The 18,297-nt window shown below is 41.0% G+C and overlaps 1 protein-coding gene across 2 annotated transcripts in view; it reads right to left on the minus strand.

Annotated features, from left to right (window-relative positions):
* Positions 1–18,297, minus strand: part of stxbp5l (syntaxin binding protein 5L) — a 136,496-nt gene that overhangs the window by 58,817 nt on the left and 59,382 nt on the right. The window lies entirely within an intron of this gene.

Raw genomic sequence — 18,297 nt, forward strand, 5'->3', positions numbered from 1 at the left:
AATTACGACACCCCCAAAAAACATGGGTAGTGTCTCCATCTTCTGAATGGCATTGCCAGCAGGTGGGTGTGTCTTTAAGGCCGAGCCTATACAATTTAGAGGGGGTCCAATAGAACCGATGTAAAATCTTAAATTGTATAAGGCACACCCTTGCGTCTCTAGATGCAGTTTTTATATTTTTTAAAATCCTAGCACACTCTCCTTCCCCCAATTCCAAATTTAAATCTTTCTCCCATAATCTCTTGAGAGTGGCGAGACTCCGTCCCCTAGACTCTGAATCAGTAAGGAGTAATACACTGATGCTTCATGCCCTCTTCCAAAAGCAGAAATCACCTCTCCCAGAGTATCTGCTGCTTTAGGGGGGTGCATGCTACTCCCAAAAATAGTACAGAGCAAGTGGCGTAGTTGAAGATACCTAAAAAACTGAGATCTGGAGATCCCAAAATGTTGAACCAATTTTTCAAAAGATATCATCACACCACTCTCATAAAGATCACCGAGTGTATTAACCCCCCTCGTGATCCACTCTGACCAACAAAAAGGGGACTTATTAATACGTAGTTTGGGGTTTAGCCATAGGCTCGAGGCAACATTGAGATAAATATCAGAATCAAACACTCTGGACACTCTTGTCCACACTGAGTGCAGATGTGAAATAACGGGGTGTGATTTAACTTCTCTGGTTAGATTACTGGAAAGGCTTTGCAGTGGCAAAATTGGGGCAAGAACTTCTTGTTCAATGCAGAACCAGGGAGGGGCTCTCTCAGGTGGAAGTGACCAATGAGCCAAAGGTCTGAGACCAAACGCATAATAATAAAACAGAATCTTGGGTAGGCCTAGCCCACCCTTGTCAACCGGCCTATGTAACTTATTGAAATTTAACCTGGGACACTTACCATTCTAAATAAAAGACTTCGCTATACTCTCAAATTGCTTGAAATAAGAAAGAGGGACATCTATAGGGAGAGATTGTAGCAGGTAATTGAATTTTGAAATTTGAAATTCAACTCATTTTAATAACATTAACCTTCCCGATCATAGATAAATGTAAAGAAGACCACCTGTCTACATCACTCGAAAACCTTTTTATTAACGGGTCAACATTAACACTAACTAAATCGGACAAATTTTTTGGAAATAAAATACCCAAATACTTAATGCCCTGTTTGGGCCACTGGAAGGCACCAGGCTGAAAGGCCGTTACTGGACAGTACGCTGTCAGAGCCAAAGCTTCGGATTTAGACCAGTTGACTTTGTATCCTGAGAATTTGGAAAAGGAATTAATAATTCTGTGGAGGCAAGGTATAGATCTAGTAGGGTCAGAGACGAATAATAAAATATCATCTGCATAAAGCAAAAGCTTATGCGCCACACCTCCCACCACCACCGCTGGAAAATCATTCTCCTTTCTTATCGCAGCTGCTAATGGTTCCAGGACAAGACAGAACAATAATGGGGAAAGAGGGCAACCCTACCGGGTGCCCCTATCTAGAGTAAAATAATCTGAAATTAGTCCATTTGTTTGTACTGCCGCTACCGGGTATCTATAAAGTAGCTTAATCCAACCAATGAAAGTATTCCCGAACCCATACACTTCCAAAATCTTAAAAAGATAATCCCATTCTACCATATCAAACGCCTTTTCGGTGTCAAGTGAGATGGCAGCAACCGGAGACTGATCATTCGCTACTGACCACATGATATCAATGAGACGTCTAATGTTATCAGAAGAGCTACGGCCCCGAATAAACCCCACCTGATCTATATGTATAAGAGATGTCATAACTTTACTTAATCGGTTAGCCAGAATTTTCGACAAGATTTTTACATCTAACTGGATCAGGGAAATTGGACGATAACTTTTACACTCACTTGGATCTTTGTCTTTTTTAAGAATCAGACTGATCCGGGCTTGTGTCATGGTTGGAGGAAGCTTTCCATTCTTTAATGATTCTGTATAAACTTCTAACAGAAGTGGAGCCAGTTCTGTAACATAAGATTTGAAAAACTCAGCGGCAAAGCCATCTGGCCCTGGAGACTTGCCTGTAGGCAGGGCCTTAATTACCTCGCCAAGCTCCTCCAGGGTTATCTCAGAATCAAGAGCATTTTTTTGCTCCGTCGTCAATTTCGGGAGTTCTAATGGTTCCACAAAGTTTCTAATATCTTCATCAGTAGACGAAGACATTGAACTATAGAGATCAAAGTAAAATTCTTTAAAAGCATTATTAATATCAATGGCCGACATAAAAATTTCACCACTAACAGACTTCACTGCGGGAATGGTAGAAAGGGCCTCCCTCTGTTTTATATATCTAGCCAAAAGTTTTCCTGCTTTGTCCCCCGACTCAAAGTATGACTGTCTTGCCCTGAATAACCAAAACTCCACTTTCCTCGACAAAACAATGTTATATCTATATTTCAATCTGGTCAACTCTCTGAGACCATCAGACGACATTCGGCACTTCAGCTCTGCCTCTGCACTTTTAATATGTCCTTCCAACTCCACGAGTTCTCGTGCTTTGAATTTTTTAATGAATGAGGCATACTGTATAATCCGACCCCTAAGAACCGCCTTAAGTGCCTCCCACGCCATGCCAACAGAGGATACTGAGGACCAGTTGGTCTCCATATAAACATCAAGTTCAGTCTTTAACATTTGTCGGAAATCAGGATTTTGTAAAAGAGATACATTAAAGCGCCAACTAAATGATTTCTTCTTCTCCGTTTGTGGCCACACCTCTAAACTCACCAGGGCATGATCTGAGACTAGAATGTTTCCGATTGAACAATCAGCAACAGATGAAATGAGTGATTTGGATATAAAAAAAAAAATCTATTCTAGAATAAATCTTATGGACTGAAGAAAAAAATGTATAGTCCCTACCAGATGGGTTCAAAAGTCTCCAAATATCTGCAAGACCAAGATTTTTACACATCCTGTGAAGCGTCACTGTTGCTCTAGGGGGCATACACACTTTTGCAACTCTATGATCAAGGACTGAGTCCATCAAAAGATTAAAGTCTCCTCCCAATATTATATCATGTGGGGTGCCAGCAGATTGCAACATCCCTTCAAGATCTATAAAAAAGCCCTGATCATCAGCATTGGGTGCATAAATATTAGCCAAAATAAGACTTTGCCCCTGAATTTCTGCTAAAACAATAATTACTCTCCCTAATTTATCTTTAAACTGTTTGAGACATTTGAATTGTAGCTTATTTACCAATATAATGACTCCCCTGTTCTTACTTGAGCCAGCACTAAAGAAAACATGACCACCCCATATCTTCCCAAATTTTTCAGCTTCCTGCAGGGAAAGATGCGTTTCTTGAAGAAACACAATATCATATTTCTTACGCTTAAGAAAAGTAATGACCTTCCTTCTTTTTATGGGGTGTCCTAACCCATTCACATTCCACGTGGAGAGAGATAGTACACTCATATTAACATCTGACATTTTGATATAACAGAAAAAATTAATTGTGTGCCAAAAACAAAATTATGAAGACCACAATTCAACATTGATGCAACAATAAAACCCCAAGCTTCCCCCGAACAAAACAATCAGAAAAAAGAAAAACATGCGCATCAACCCCGCGCATGACAGCGCCAACCGGCGCCAATCCCCCTAAACTCAAAGAGTCCTTGTACGCCTACGAGAGCCCCCGCGACAACTCTGCCATCGGATTGCCCGATTCTGCCTCACAAATTTGTGAGGCAAAATTACATAACATAAAATATTTTCTAAAATAAAATACACCCCAACCAATAAGCAGAATAAACACAAATAATGTATAGACTAATTCACAGAACTGCCTCAAAGGTGTGTTCCTTCACAAAACAAATTCCAGCCGATATAGAGCCGTTCAGTTTCCTCAGACAGACAAACGAATAATCAGCGATCCGGCTGTTATGAAAGAATGACGTCATTATTCCAAAGTCCCGTGGAAGTACTCCACAAATCGGACTTCAGCCAACAGGAGGCACAAGCGCAAGGAGCGAGCAGAGACATCTGCCACTGTCCTGAAGCAGTGTTATTCAACAAAAGAAGCCCCGCCGCTAGGCAGAGCCAGCACAAAAGGAAACAAAACTGCATCCCGGTTCCTCTGATGGTCCAGAGCCAATTCACTCGGAGGCCGCATAACTTTGCGGTCGTCTGTAGTATCTATTATTAATCTGGGCTGGAACTTCTTTGTAAAAGTGATCTTCCATCCATGCCAAAGTTTCTTAAAGGAAGTGATATTTCACAAAACAAAACAACCTCTAGCCGTTCGGTGGCGCCAACGCAAAAAGAAATAAAAAACGGCGCCCATTTTCCTCCGAAATCCAGAGTACGCACAGCGAGTCGACCCACTCACAAGAGGAACATCCAATGGATTATTCACCCATTGATTCAATGAAAGACATTGCCTGATTGGGACACGTAAATACTTTGCTGCCGTCTATGGTGTTTATTCTCAGTCTGGCCGGAAACATCGGTGCAAAAGTGATCTTACGTTGGTGCAAGACTTTCTTGCATTCCTTGAACCGATCGCGTTTCTCTCTTGTCAAGTTTGCAAAGTCCGGGAACAAGAAAATATTGTGATTTTTCCAGGAGAGCCCTCCTTTGCTCCTCGCCTGGCGCAACACGAGATCTTTATCGGATGATCTCAGAAACCTGGCCAGGATTGGTTGCGGCCTGTCTCCCTCGCCAGATCTCCGAGCCGGGACTCTGTGGGCCCGCTCAAGTTCTAATTTATGGCCTGTTATGTCGAGCAGACTCGGGAAAAGCTTGTCCAGAAATTTCACCATATCTCTGCCTTCTTCATGCTCAGGAACTCCAATAATCCACAAATTATTCCTTCGGCTTCGATTTTCCAAATCTTCCAATCTTTCAAATATTTTTTCCAAGTCTCTCTTGGTCGTGGGCGGATTAGCGGATAATGCCCTTTCCGAAGACTCAAGATACTCGATTCGTTTCTCAGCATCCGCCACTCTTGTAACTAACTCAGAGAATTATATTTCTATCGCGGTAATCGAACGTCGTATTACAGCGAGATCTTCCAAGTCAGCAACAACCTTCGTCAACATCCCCGACATGTTGGACAGTTGGCGCTGGATTTCCGCCGCACCACCCAAAACGAGTCCGCGGTCCACAGGCTCGTCCGGGCTTCCATCTTGAACACGTAAGTGTCTTTTAATGTCTCCAGAGCTCGAGGATTTTAACTTCTTTGCCATGTTTACCTCAAACAGCAAAAGTGTAACTGGGTATACCGAATTTCACCAGATTATATCATGAAAATAATTAGAAAAATTAGCAAAGTGCGCAGAGCTGTCTTTCACACGTCTGCCCTTCGCATGGCGTCACGTGACTCCCGGTGCCTCCTTTTATTAAAAATGAAACTTTGAAAAGTGTGCTCGAGCGCTACGGAAAGTTAACAGCACAGATTAATATGATTCCTTTGGGTTTAAAAAAAAACGGACATTAAACACCAAATGTCTTTCCGCCGTTTCACCTACATGATTTTAAAAACACAACACGAGGCGCTCAGTCTCTCTGTTAAACTAACGGTAGTGAATAAATATTACACCATCTTTATTAGCTCCGAACAGATGAGATGTTTTGTGTGTGGTGAACACGGCCATGTCAGACAGACATGTCCGAGCAGGCAGGAGAGCAGCCAGATAGAGACACCGACAAACCCAGCAGCCGAGCGTGTCTACAGCTCACGTAGTGCCGGTAATGAATCCTACCAAGCAACTAGAGGGAGAAACGCCCACTAACCAAATCGAGATAGATGCCACACATAAGAATGACAACACTGCTGAAACCCCAACGGGTCATAGCGCTGATCCAGCTCTACAACGTAACCCTAGCGTTAAAAGGAAAAAAACTGCAAAAAAGCAAGAACCTCTGCCCCCGCCGGCTCTGTCCTTGTCTCAGACAGACCCTGCCAGGAGCGAGGAGCACTCACAGCCTGTTCATCCAGAGGCTGATCTTAATGTTTTACTAGAGCTAGAGGAGGAAATGCAAGAAACTTGTTCTGAGGTGGCTTTAAAAAGCTCACAACGCGATAATGAGTCAGAAAACGAATTTGAAGATATAGTAAGTGGCTCTGGTGAGGACGCCGATTCCTCAGAGATGATAGCTAGGCTAAACAAAACTTTCAATCGTTCTCAGTTTTATACCACATCACAGATAAACATTTTTTAGATCTGATAAAAGGGGCTAAGAAACCCAAAATTGATGCCTTTTTTTCCTAATCTCTCACGTTTTTATCTGTCATGTCACATAGCAATGCAACATGCCAATCTTGAAGAACTTGACCAATCAAAATGCTACCGCCTAAAAAAATTAATGCCAAAAGTGAAAAGTATGATACAAGTCCAAAAAGAAGAGGCAATGTTAATTTAAATAAATAAAAACATGGCTTCTCTAAACATTGGCTCACTCAACATTAATGGATGCCATAATGCTTAGAAATGTTTTAGTCTTTTTAATTTGTTGTCACTAGAAAAAGCTAACATAATATTCCTACAAGAAACGCATACAGACACCAATAATCAAATACGAGGGTTAAGTGAGTGGAAAGGTCAAGTTTGGCACAGTCATGGTTCAAACATGAGTGCTGGAGTCGCTATATTGCTTTCTGCAGATATTCCACCAATATTCAACCAATAAACGCAGTAGAAATAATACCTGGAAGAATGCAGAGAGTAGATATCAACCTACACAAACTCTTGCTTTCCCTGATAAACATTTATGCTCCCGACATTGGCACAGAATGTGTCCGGTTTTTTTTTTGATCTTTTGAATAAAGCTATCTCAGATATTCCTCAAGAAAGAAAAATCATTTTAGCTGGAGATTTCAATTGCACTTTGAATCACAGTATAGATCGAAACCACGGCGAACCTCATGCTTGTTCAGCAGAAGCACTCAGAACTGTAGTACAAAATCATAATCTAGTAGATGTGTGGAGGGAATCTCTACCCACAGACAGACAGTACACCTGGTTAAAATCCACTCCTGAAAAGATTCTTACAGCAAGACTTGATAGGTTTTATACTCAAAAGTTTAACAGAGGCAGATTTTATAACAGTTATATTCATCCCACTCCACTCTCTGACCATCATTACATTTCTGTCGCTGTCACTACCACATTTCCGGCACTGGCATTTTAACAATAGGTTGTTACAGGATCACCACTTTATTCATGCTTTTACACTTTTCTGGAAGTCTTGGAGAGAGAGAAAGTCAAAGTATGCATCAGTAAACCAGTGGTGTGACATTGGTAAAGTTCAGATTCAGATCTTCTTGCAACAATACATGAAAAACAGCACCAGAGGTATCAAGGAAAAGATCAACTTTCTTGAAAAAGAAATATTGAAACTGAGCAGCTCAATAAGTGAAGAAGAAGAAGAAGAAGAAGAAGAAGAAGAAGAAGAAGAAGAAGAAACAAGAACAAAAGAAATACTGGAAAAGAATACAATTCTTCTGAAAAACTTGAATGAAGAGAGAGATCAAGGTGCCATGGTGCGAGCCAAGTTGACACAATACAATAAGATGGACTCATCTACATCTTTTTTCTTTGCACTGGAGAAAAAAACCAGAGAGAAGAAGTCTATCAGCCACTTGAAACTACCCTGTGGACAAGAAACTACTGACAAAGATGACATAATTCTACAAGCGTTATCTTTTAATGAGGAACTGTACAACAGTCAGCCGTGATCCTGAAGCCATTGAAGAACTTCTGAATGGACTACCACAGCTGAGCGAGTGTGAGAGAAATGAACTTGATGAATCACTCTCGTTCAAAGAGCTCAGTACAGCTGCTCAACAACTGTCAAACAGAAAGTCACCGGGGCTGGATGGACTAACCTCCGAATTTTATAAAACATTCTGGTCTTTGATTGGCCCAGAACTGCACTTTGTTATAGTCAAATGTATATAATTAAAAGTATTACCCTTCAGCTGTAGAAGAGCTGTAATCACTCTGATACCCAAAAAAGGAGACCTTGGCAGCTTAAAGAACTGGCGTCCTGTGTCTCTCCTTGGGACAGATTATAAAATCTTTTCAAGGGCATTAACACACTGCCTTAAAAGATTTTTAGCCACAACAGTCCACGAGGACCAGTCATACTGCATCCCAGAACGCTCAATTTTCAACAATCTTTTTCTAGTGCGAGACCTGTTGCACCTTATAGAGCTATATAAGGTAGAGATGGGACTAATGTCACTAGATCAAGAGAAGGCATTTGACAGAGTGGGCCATGGTTATCTTTTTAAGACCCTAACAGCTTTTGGTATTTGTGGACGCTTCATCTCATGGATGAATTGGATGTGTACAGTATGCTGAAAATAAACTGAACACTAACAATAACTCTTCCCATGCGCAGAGGTGTTCGACAAGGCTGTAGCCTGTCCGGCCTGCCGTACACTCTCTCCATTGAGTCCCAGCTAAGACGCCTACGAGAAAATCTGCAAGGGTTTTCAGTGTTAAGCCCTAACTTATCTGACGTGACTACAATCAAGCTCACAGCATATGCTGACGATGATAATAATAATGATTTTTTATTGTTCATGTATACATTACAGCATAGTGAAATTCTTTTCTTCACATACCCCATCATGTTAGGAAGCTGGGGTCAGACATGATACAGCACCCCTGGAGCAGAGAGGGTTAAAGGCCTTGCTCATAGAGTGGCAGTTAGGCAGTGCTGGGGCTTGAACCCCTGACCTTCTGATCAGTAACCCAGAAACCTTAACCGCCAAGCCACCACTGATAAGGTCTGAGGATGACATCAGTCAAGCATGTTCAGGCCTCAATGTCTTCCAGAGAACATCATCTGCACATGTGAACTGAAACAAAACTGATGCCTTGCTTCTAGGTCACTGGCAGGAGGAAAATATACCTCACCTCCCCAGCATTGTTCATGGAACAAAGAGGGACTGAGGATACTTGGGATCTTCATTGGCACAGATCGACACATGCAGAAGAACTGGGATACATGACTAATAAGGTTCTAGAAAAGCTAAATAGATGGAGATGGATTCAATCACAGCTGTCCTATAGGGGCAGGGTCTTAGTGATAAACAGCTTGGCTGCCTCTATGCTGTGGCACCATCTGACAGTATTGGATCCACCTTGAGAACTCTGACACCAACTTCAGAAGCGCTTTGTGGACTTTGTCTGGAGCGGTCCCCATTGGATACGATCCGATGCACTGAGTTTACCAGTGTGTAAGGGAGGGCAGAGCCTGATTCATCTCCTGTCCAAGGTGAAGGCCCTGAGACTACAAACTGCTCAGAAACTGTTGTACTGTCCAAGCACTGTGCCATGGGTTAGTTTTTGGCTTGCAGTACTGAGGTTTGCAGGAAGAATGGGACTCGACAGACAGATGCTCTTAATGTCCAATAATGTCACAAAGACTGTGCCTATCAGTCACTTTTATGGAACAGTTTTTAAAGACGGCTCAGCATAGAATGCAGCGGAAAGATCATTATGGTCTGAACAAACCACTTTTCTATAACACCTGGTTCCCTGAACAAACTGAGTCCAAAAGCAAGATTACTGCTTTCATCTCAGCAGGAGTAGCCAAGGTGGGAGAGCTTATTGACCAGGATAAGCGAGAGTGGGTACAAGTACACCAACTTTCCAGAGAGACTGGAGGCAGGTCAGAGTGGATTGTGGGGAATGTGGTAAGGACTTTGAAGACTTTGCTCCCCACACCCCTACTGATGTTCATAAACAATTACATGACTGGAGATCCTGACCAAATGCCATTTCCAGAGTTGTACAGAACCCCCAGTGAAGCTCCAGATGATGATGGCGCAGATCAACTTCTCTCATACAAAAGATTAAAAAATGTCCCCTTTTCAATGGCAACAAAGGACCAATTGTAGAACTTCTACATGAAACACGAACTTTCAAGAGAGATCAAAGGCCGGACAGACACAAAGTGGAGAACACACCTATCCACGCCTCCGTCTCAGGCTCCTACGTGGAGGGTGCTCTATAAGAGTCTCCTATCAAAGCGATCTGGAGACCTACAGTGGCGAGTTCTTCACTCTGCAATGCCGACCAATACCTTCCTGTTTAAGTGCAACCTCACGGACTCTACCCTCTGCAGGTTCTGTGGACTACCAGACACTGTGTTCCACTGCTTTTGTGACTGCCACAGACTGGATCCTCTTTTCAACACAGAATAATCAACAACCTCAGTTCATCTTCTTCTAAAGCAACGTTTATTTTAGGTTGTAAATATTCCCGTTCATGCAGAGAACGCTGCACATTGATCAACTTTCTAGTTAGACAGGCAAAAGTAGCCAAAGCTCTAATGGAGTCACGGATCAAACTGGAACATGAGTTCCATATAATGAATGGCAATATCTATTTTTTCTTTTTGAATGAGTGATTATTCTGTTTTTCCTAAATAATTGGTAAATAAACAGAGTTTAAAAGTAAAAAAAAAAGGTCTCTCTCTGTCTGTCTCTCAGAGTTTGCGAGTGCACCACTGCAGCTCCTCTGACACGCGGTGTTCCCCTGCAGCAGGGAGGGGCTGTCGCCGTGTCAGCGGCAGCATGATAAAGTTCTTCTTGCTGACTCATCAGTCTGATGCTGCAAGGTGCTGATGCTGCAACCGATGCAGTTACTGATAACTGCGAGGAAGTAGAATAATGTCTGGTATAAACTTCCTCTTAATGCTGCGTTTTGTGTATATACTGTATATATGAGCGCACACACATACACCCTAGGACACACAGATCATAGTCTTTAATCTCAGTTACAGATTATAGCAGAACTCTCTTGTTTGTTTGTGTAGCAGGAAGGAAGAAAAGTGCTGGAAATTAATTTCCTTAAAAGATTAAGCTCCTTGAAGGCGAGATGTTTGAAGTTTCTCCTTTTCATTTCAAATACAAAAACATATTTGATACACAGGAATTACCTTCTTTATGCCTTTCAAACAAAGAAACAATGAAATTAATAAAGCTTCCTTCTGGAAAGACAAAGTTAGACTGTCTATTGACTAATATGCAGATAGTACGACTTCTCTGAAGTTTATTTCAGATAATATTTTGGCTTCATATACAGTAGATGAGACATGGCATTTCATAGTACTGCTTATGTAGCTAACCTTGTAACTATCGACTGTTTGCCTCTTCTATTTCAGCAGTAAGTTCATGCAAGCCTACTTTTTCATAGCAACTTCTAAATAATGCAAATAACAACTGATGAAATAAAAATGACCATCTGGTATCTAACCATCTCTATTAGAGAGAGAGAGAGAGAGAGAGAGAGAGTGATAGAGAGACAGAGAGTGAGTGAGAGAGTGAGTGAGAGAGTGAGTGAGAGAGAGAGTGAGTGAGTGTGTAAGAGAGAGAGTGAGAGAGCATGAGTGAATGAGTGAGTGAGAGTGGGAGAGAGAGTGAGAGGGAAAGAGTGTGGGAGAGAGAGAGAGAGAGAGAGACCGAGGAAGACACAGAATCATGAAGTTAACAGGTGGCATGGATAATGAGATGTTACAAGTGTGTGGAAGAATAAACGTGAGCAGTAGACAGAAACTTCAGCTGTGGGAGCGTCCACATCAACTGTTCATCCCTGTCACAATCAAAGAGCAGATCCCTCGAACCTCTCTGGCTGCTCGCCACATGTAGACTATTAATGCTCTCTAAAACAGTGAGGCCCATTGATAACCAGCATAATTCATCCCAGCTTCCTGCAGCTCTGCATATCTCCTCAACACATATGGCTATTTTGGGCCTCTCTTTCTCCTCAAGCCATCTCCTCATTTCAATATTTCTGCCCTTTTGTTTAGTCAATGCTTTCATTTCCCCTGCCACTGAGTCCTATTCACACATAAAACACATCCCTACGCCCTCTCTCTCTCTCTCTCTCTCACTCTCAAAGAAGAAGAAGAAGAAGAAGAAGAAGAAGATGCTCAGTCTGGTTGAAATAGCATTTAGTAGCAATTGTGGATGTTTTTGTGTGTGTGTGTGTGTGTGTGTGTGCATGCGTGCGTGTATGGGCACACGTGCATTTCTAATGCTCATGCTGAGTAATGAGAGCTTGAAAAAGAAACACCTACAGTATATTACATAATCAATTTCAGCTACATTATACAGAACAACTCTGTGTGTGTATGTGTGTGTGTGTGTGTGTATGTATACGTGCATACGTTCCATCCTTTAGAAATATTGTGCTTAATAAACAGTGTTAAAGAAAGGGCCTATAACTCATCACCACAAGTCAGGACTGTTCATTTCCCAAACGACTTGAGAGATGTGTGTGTGTGTGTGTGTGTGTGTGTGTGTGTGTGTGTGTGCATGTGTGTGTGTGTGTGTGTGTGTGTGTGTGTGTGTATGTACTGTAAAAATATGTCTGAGTGCCTCACATACTTAATGTGCCTTGCTTCCTGTGAAATGCCACACGCAAGACACAAGAGTCAACAGAAGCTCTCCAGAAGCTGTAACTATGCTAACACACTCCATTCCCGTGATGTCACCAGGCAGCAGTACCACAAACACAGCAGTGTGAAGTGCCAGAACCCCTCGGAGCTCTCCACATCGTATTGGACTTTGGCAATTCCTTTCCTCTACCACCAACAAGAGCAACAGATTATTTGAGAGCCCTCAGTCCAAATGCACATGCTGAGAGCAATCACGAGCTGAGATTGACTCTCAAAGAACAGGTCCAGAAGATGAAGACCAGTTTTACAGCCTAAGAAATTTCACTGCTCAAGCGTGAACATGTCTGAGCTCTGCAAATGGGAGATTGGATGCATCCACCGATCAAACCAGCTTCAAAGACAAGATGTTTGAATTCTCAGCTTCTGTATTTTTTCCATCCTCTATTTACATTTATAGCATTTGGCAGAGCCTTATCCAGAGCAACTTACATTTATCTCATTTAAACAACTGAGAAGTTGAGGGTTAAGGGACTTGCTCAGCTTGGAAGCTTGGTAGTGCTGAGATTTGAATTCACGATCAGTAGTCCAACATCTTAATCACTAAGCTAACATAATCACTGAGAAGGTTTAATCACTGAGAAAGTTTGTAGCAAAAGATTAAATAAAAGCACAAAGAATATAAGGTTACAGATACATTACATTTACGGTATTTGACCAGCAGTTGAGGGTTAAGGGCCTTGTTCAAGGACCCAGCAATGGCAGGCTGGTAGTGCTGGGATTTGAACTCTCAACCTTCCAACCAGGAGGCCACTGTCTTAACCACTGAGCTTATGGTTAAGTGGGCAATGGTGGCTTGGCAGTTAAGGCTCTGGGTTACTGATCAAAGGTCAGGGATTCAAGCCCCAGCACTGCCAAGCTGCCACTGTTGGGCCCATGAGCAAGGCCCTTATCCCTCTCTGCTCCAGGAGCGCTGTATCATGGCTGACCCTGCGCTCTGACCCCAACTTCCTGACATGCTGGCGTATGCGAAGAAAAGAATTTCTCTATGCTGTAATGTATATGTGATCAAAAAAGACTCATTATCATTAAATGATAGCACAATAAACACCCTGTCTACCAGTTATGTTCATCTTTTAATAAGTATGTTTAGAGATTGCACACTGTAGACCTTCACATGTATGCTAGTCTATTTGTGGGAGTTTAGACCTATTAGACCTATAGAGCCAAAAAATTTCTTTGTCAAACATACCAAATCCTGTGGAAAGTGAAGATGATAACTGAATTACAATATTAGTTATAATGGTAATAACCGTAATGGCTGTTTTAGGTACAAACCATTATGCAGGCAAACAGCTCACATCAGCTTTAATCCATGTTTCATTCTTCAAGCTCATAATGAAAAATCCAGATGTGGCCAACAGTGGTAGTTTGGCTGCAGTTTGAACTCCTGAGCTTCTGACTTCTTTACTGCTCTAATGAGTCAATTAAGGCTTAATGAGTTCATTAAAGTCTTAGGGAGTCCAAACTTTTGCACATGCAATAATCACTGTTTTTTAAGTTCATCAAATATAAAGTGTGCATTAACATTTGCAGAGAAATGTTGTTGGGTTTTTTTTAAATAGTTTGCTGAACTGCTGTACAAAATAAGTTTGTGTTTACTTCTATCAACATCCAAAAATCAATAAAACATCATTTGGCCTGGGGTGACAAAACTCTTGCATAGCATTGTATAAATTATATCTGCTTTGACCTTATTGAGAGCCAAACCTTCATGGCTCAATATCTTACAGTTATAGAACTAATACTCACAAAAGATCAATCCAACAGTGAAAACGAACAAAAGACAAGAATAAAAGAAATGAAAGTGGAAAGTTTAAAAGAACACGGCATTTGCTTGAAGTTTGTAGCTTCAACATCATCATACACTAGAGTCAAACAAAGCAATCACTGAAGGAATTTATTATGCACCAATTTCCTTGGTGAACTCATTCAAGTGGCTACATTCGATTTGTCTACATTCATGATTAACTGATTCTGTGGGATGGGTTAGCAGATGTTAAGGCTTAAAGAAGCTGTACTAGGAAGCGTGCTCATTTTGCAGATAATAAACACGACATGCAAACGTGGAACGTATCCTAAAACATCATGCTGATTTCCCGCAAAGGATTCAGAGGTGTTGCAGGTGGAAAACAGATAACTCAGAGATGTGGGTGGATGGTTTGCAGACATGAGAGGTTTTGCCTTTCTATGTTAAGAATGTGGCAGATGCAGCGTGTTCTGTTTTATTTTAGTTAACTCTGCCACAGGCCTAGCAGTTTGGAAGCACACCATGTTCAGAGCACATGCAAATACCGCTGTGTGAAGGGATGCTTCTTCTGCTTGAGGTGCACGTCTGAATATTTGAATATTTGAAGTATACTGTCAAGGTGTGTGCCAAGTTGTCTTACTCCATAAGAAGGCTTTTGTATCTAAGATATGTAAATATGTGGCATATGTGCTGCTCTAGGTTGACTTAAGGGCTCTGAAGAACTCTGTGTTACAGAACTGAAACAGAGCAGTTTTGTGAGCTTTTGTGGATGATGGTACTTTGATTAGTTCATATCTGCCACTATGTTTTTTTTTAACCACAACTGAGATTATTAGCTTAGTCTCGGCTCCAAAAATATTTTTTTTCCCTGCCTGTGCCCTTAATTTCTATCTGTGCATCCGTGTTTTCTCACAAACTACGACATTGTCTGCTTATTAATCTACTTATTATGAATGTTGTTATTCATTTGCCTCGTGCTTCCAGGGTTGGGGGATCGAGTCCCTTCTCCGCCCTGTGTGCACGGAGTTTGTGTGTTCTCTCCATGCTTCGGGGGTTTCCTCCAGGTACTCCGGTTTCCTCCTCCAGTTCAAAGACATGCGTTGTAGGCTGATTGGCATCTCTAAATTGTCCGTAGTGTGTAAATGGGTGTGTGAATGTGTGTGCCTGTGATGGGTTGGCACCGTATCCAAGGTGTCCCCATCTTGTGCCCCAAGTTCCCTGGGATAGGCTCCAGGCTCCCCTGTAGGATAAGCGGTATGGAAAATGGATGGATGGATGGAATGTTGTTATGAACAATGTCCAATGTCCTAGTAAAATGTAATAAAATGTTTTATCCTGGTTGGGATCATGGTGAATCGGGGAACACTAGGCGCAAAGCACAACACAGGGCACCATGCACACGAGGGATATAAGCAAAAACGTTAACTGGATTGAACAGATAATGAGTCATAAATTAATACAAATACAGATACCAATATTAGACAGACTATAGTTGTTGTTTTATTTTGCCAAAATTTTTTTTTTTTTTTCATTTTTTATTTTTCATTTTTTCTTTTATGTGGAGCTTCATAGGAGTTAAGTATGATGCTTGTTAGCAGGGATGCCAGAATTCAGCAAAATTTCCACCCCAACTATATCTCAAAAACAACACAAACACACTGCCCAAAAAGTGTGGCCATTGGAAAAGGACTCATTTTTCTTTTTTTTTCTCACTGGTGCACACGCATTTCTGATTTATTTATAGAGCTACTTCTGCATATATTGCTGACAGTCTACCTACAGTCATGTTTTTGGTAGGTTAAAGGAAACTGTAGAGCCCAGAGGAAACCCAGCGCCATAGAGAGAGCATGCACAGAACATACTGAGCTCAGGATTGTATCTGGGACCCTGGAGCTGTGAAGCAGAAACACTACTCGCTGCATGACCAGGCCATCCTTAAACTGTTTTACATTTGTGCAACTGTATGAATTTTTATTTTGTCACAACACCATGATACTAAGCAGCAACAGCTGTTCTTTTTTTTTTTTTAGGAAGCTAAAACAAAATCACACTTCAGCAGGATTCGGCATCATTTATCATAAGCATCTCATTTTGAACAAAACGCAACACGTCTGTGGAATATGTTCCGTGTGCTGTAAATGATAACTGCTACTAATGCTATTCATTTACTTCGATTCAGTGCAATTTTACTCACATTATATGTCCATCCATCCACCATCCATAAACTATAAGCTCTCACTTCCCCTCCTCTTACACACACTTATAAGACTACTGAGAAGGCTACACCAACACCTCAGTCCCATGTGTGTTACTCTGACAAACAAAAGGCTTGTGAATGTCAATCACGTCTCCTCCTACGCAAAAGACTCCCGGATGACAACCGTAAGTGACTGAAGGATGTTTAAAAACCGCATGCCCTGCTTTCATGACTCGCTAGCTCTTCTACCCACAAGGCTTTATTGCTACTTATACCTCCTTGTAGGCATTCAGTACCTTGTCAAGCATGTGGTGGTGTAAGGTAGTTTCTAAAACCAAGAGCACTTGTGCTGCATCTGATTGTTGCGAAATTCTGTTGACGATTAAAGTAATGGAATTTTTATCCTCTCAACACTTTGCCGTGCCTCTAACTGACAAACCATACAAAACTATATTTCCATACTAATAACAGACTTCAGATAGGCTTACATGGTGAAAGTCTAAGTTACCGACTAGATATCAATCAGCGCTTCATGCATGTAAGAGTATGGCTTTATTTCGAGATATATATATATATATATATATATATATATATATATATATATATATATATATATATATATATGAGTTTTTAGTACTTAGCACTGAGTCTCCAAAATGTCTGTCAATGTCCCTTCTGTTGTTTCGGTTCATGAGTGGCCTGGAATAAGGATGTATCTATTTGAATGTATTTAAAAGTCTACAGTTCCACAGAAATGCAGAGCAACAAGTTCTCTTAGGCTATATTCACATTACTCCAGATAAATATGAAAATCGTTTTTTTTCCCTAAGTTTTTGGCCTTCTGTCCACATGAGAATGCGTTTTTGTCCGGCAAAAAATGGAGCTTTTCAAAACACTCTCCCAAGTGGATCAATTTGAAAGCGCCGTTTTTGTGTCGTAGTATGGAAAAAAATGACGATGACGTATTTTTAGTCACCATGACGTATTTTTAGTCAGGTGACTGTATCACCTGACTAAAAATACGTCACTGTGACTTAAAATACGTCATCCCCATTGAACTTAAAATTAATAAGTGTCATGTAATATGGGAGGTGGACTAAAACTATGTTTCCCATCATCCACTGCACCAAGCCACATGTCTCTTTGCTTGTATCTTTCTCATTTGTAAGTCGCTTTGGATAAAAGCGTCTGCTAAGTGAATAAATGTAAATGTAATGTCTCTTTCACCTCTTTCACATTTAGCTCATTAGCACTGGTGTGTATAGTGACGTTCAGCACTGCACTGTTGTCTTGCGTTATTTACACTGTCCTCATGTTTCACGTTATGCTCGCCATTATTTCATGTAAGTCTTGTGTGGTATTTTGTTCGCTACATTATTAAATGTTTTACTAAAATTCCGCAATTGCATCTGCCTCTAAATCCTTATCGAGACAACAAGGTAGTAAATGACGTTGTACTGCAGTTGTTCAGCCTGCTATCCAGTTTGATAGCATTTTTAAAGATTAATGTCACTTTAAGTAAATAAACGCCTGACGGAAATGATGCAGGCCAAAGCTTCTTGCATTTTTACATATTCACAGTATAGGGATGTAAGCATTTTCAGACGTTCCACTGTGGACGTGCAATTTTTGGAAAGCGTTTGAACACGTCAGTGTAGACGGAGAGCATTTTAAAGTAAAAATGTGGTTTTCAGATCTCTCTGGATTAATGAGGACATTAATCCAGATATAATCGTGTCCTCTATGATCAATCGAGTAGACAAAAAATGTCAGATTGCCAACAAAATTAACTGTGTAGTTCTTTATCACTTTAATAACAAAACATATTAAAAATGAATTAGTTTAAAGTTGACCTAATTTATCATAAAAGAAATCAGCAACATTTCCATTTACATGTCTGTGAA

This window comes from Ictalurus furcatus, chromosome 6 (genome assembly GCF_023375685.1).
Source record: "Ictalurus furcatus strain D&B chromosome 6, Billie_1.0, whole genome shotgun sequence".
NCBI lineage: Eukaryota > Metazoa > Chordata > Actinopteri > Siluriformes > Ictaluridae > Ictalurus > Ictalurus furcatus.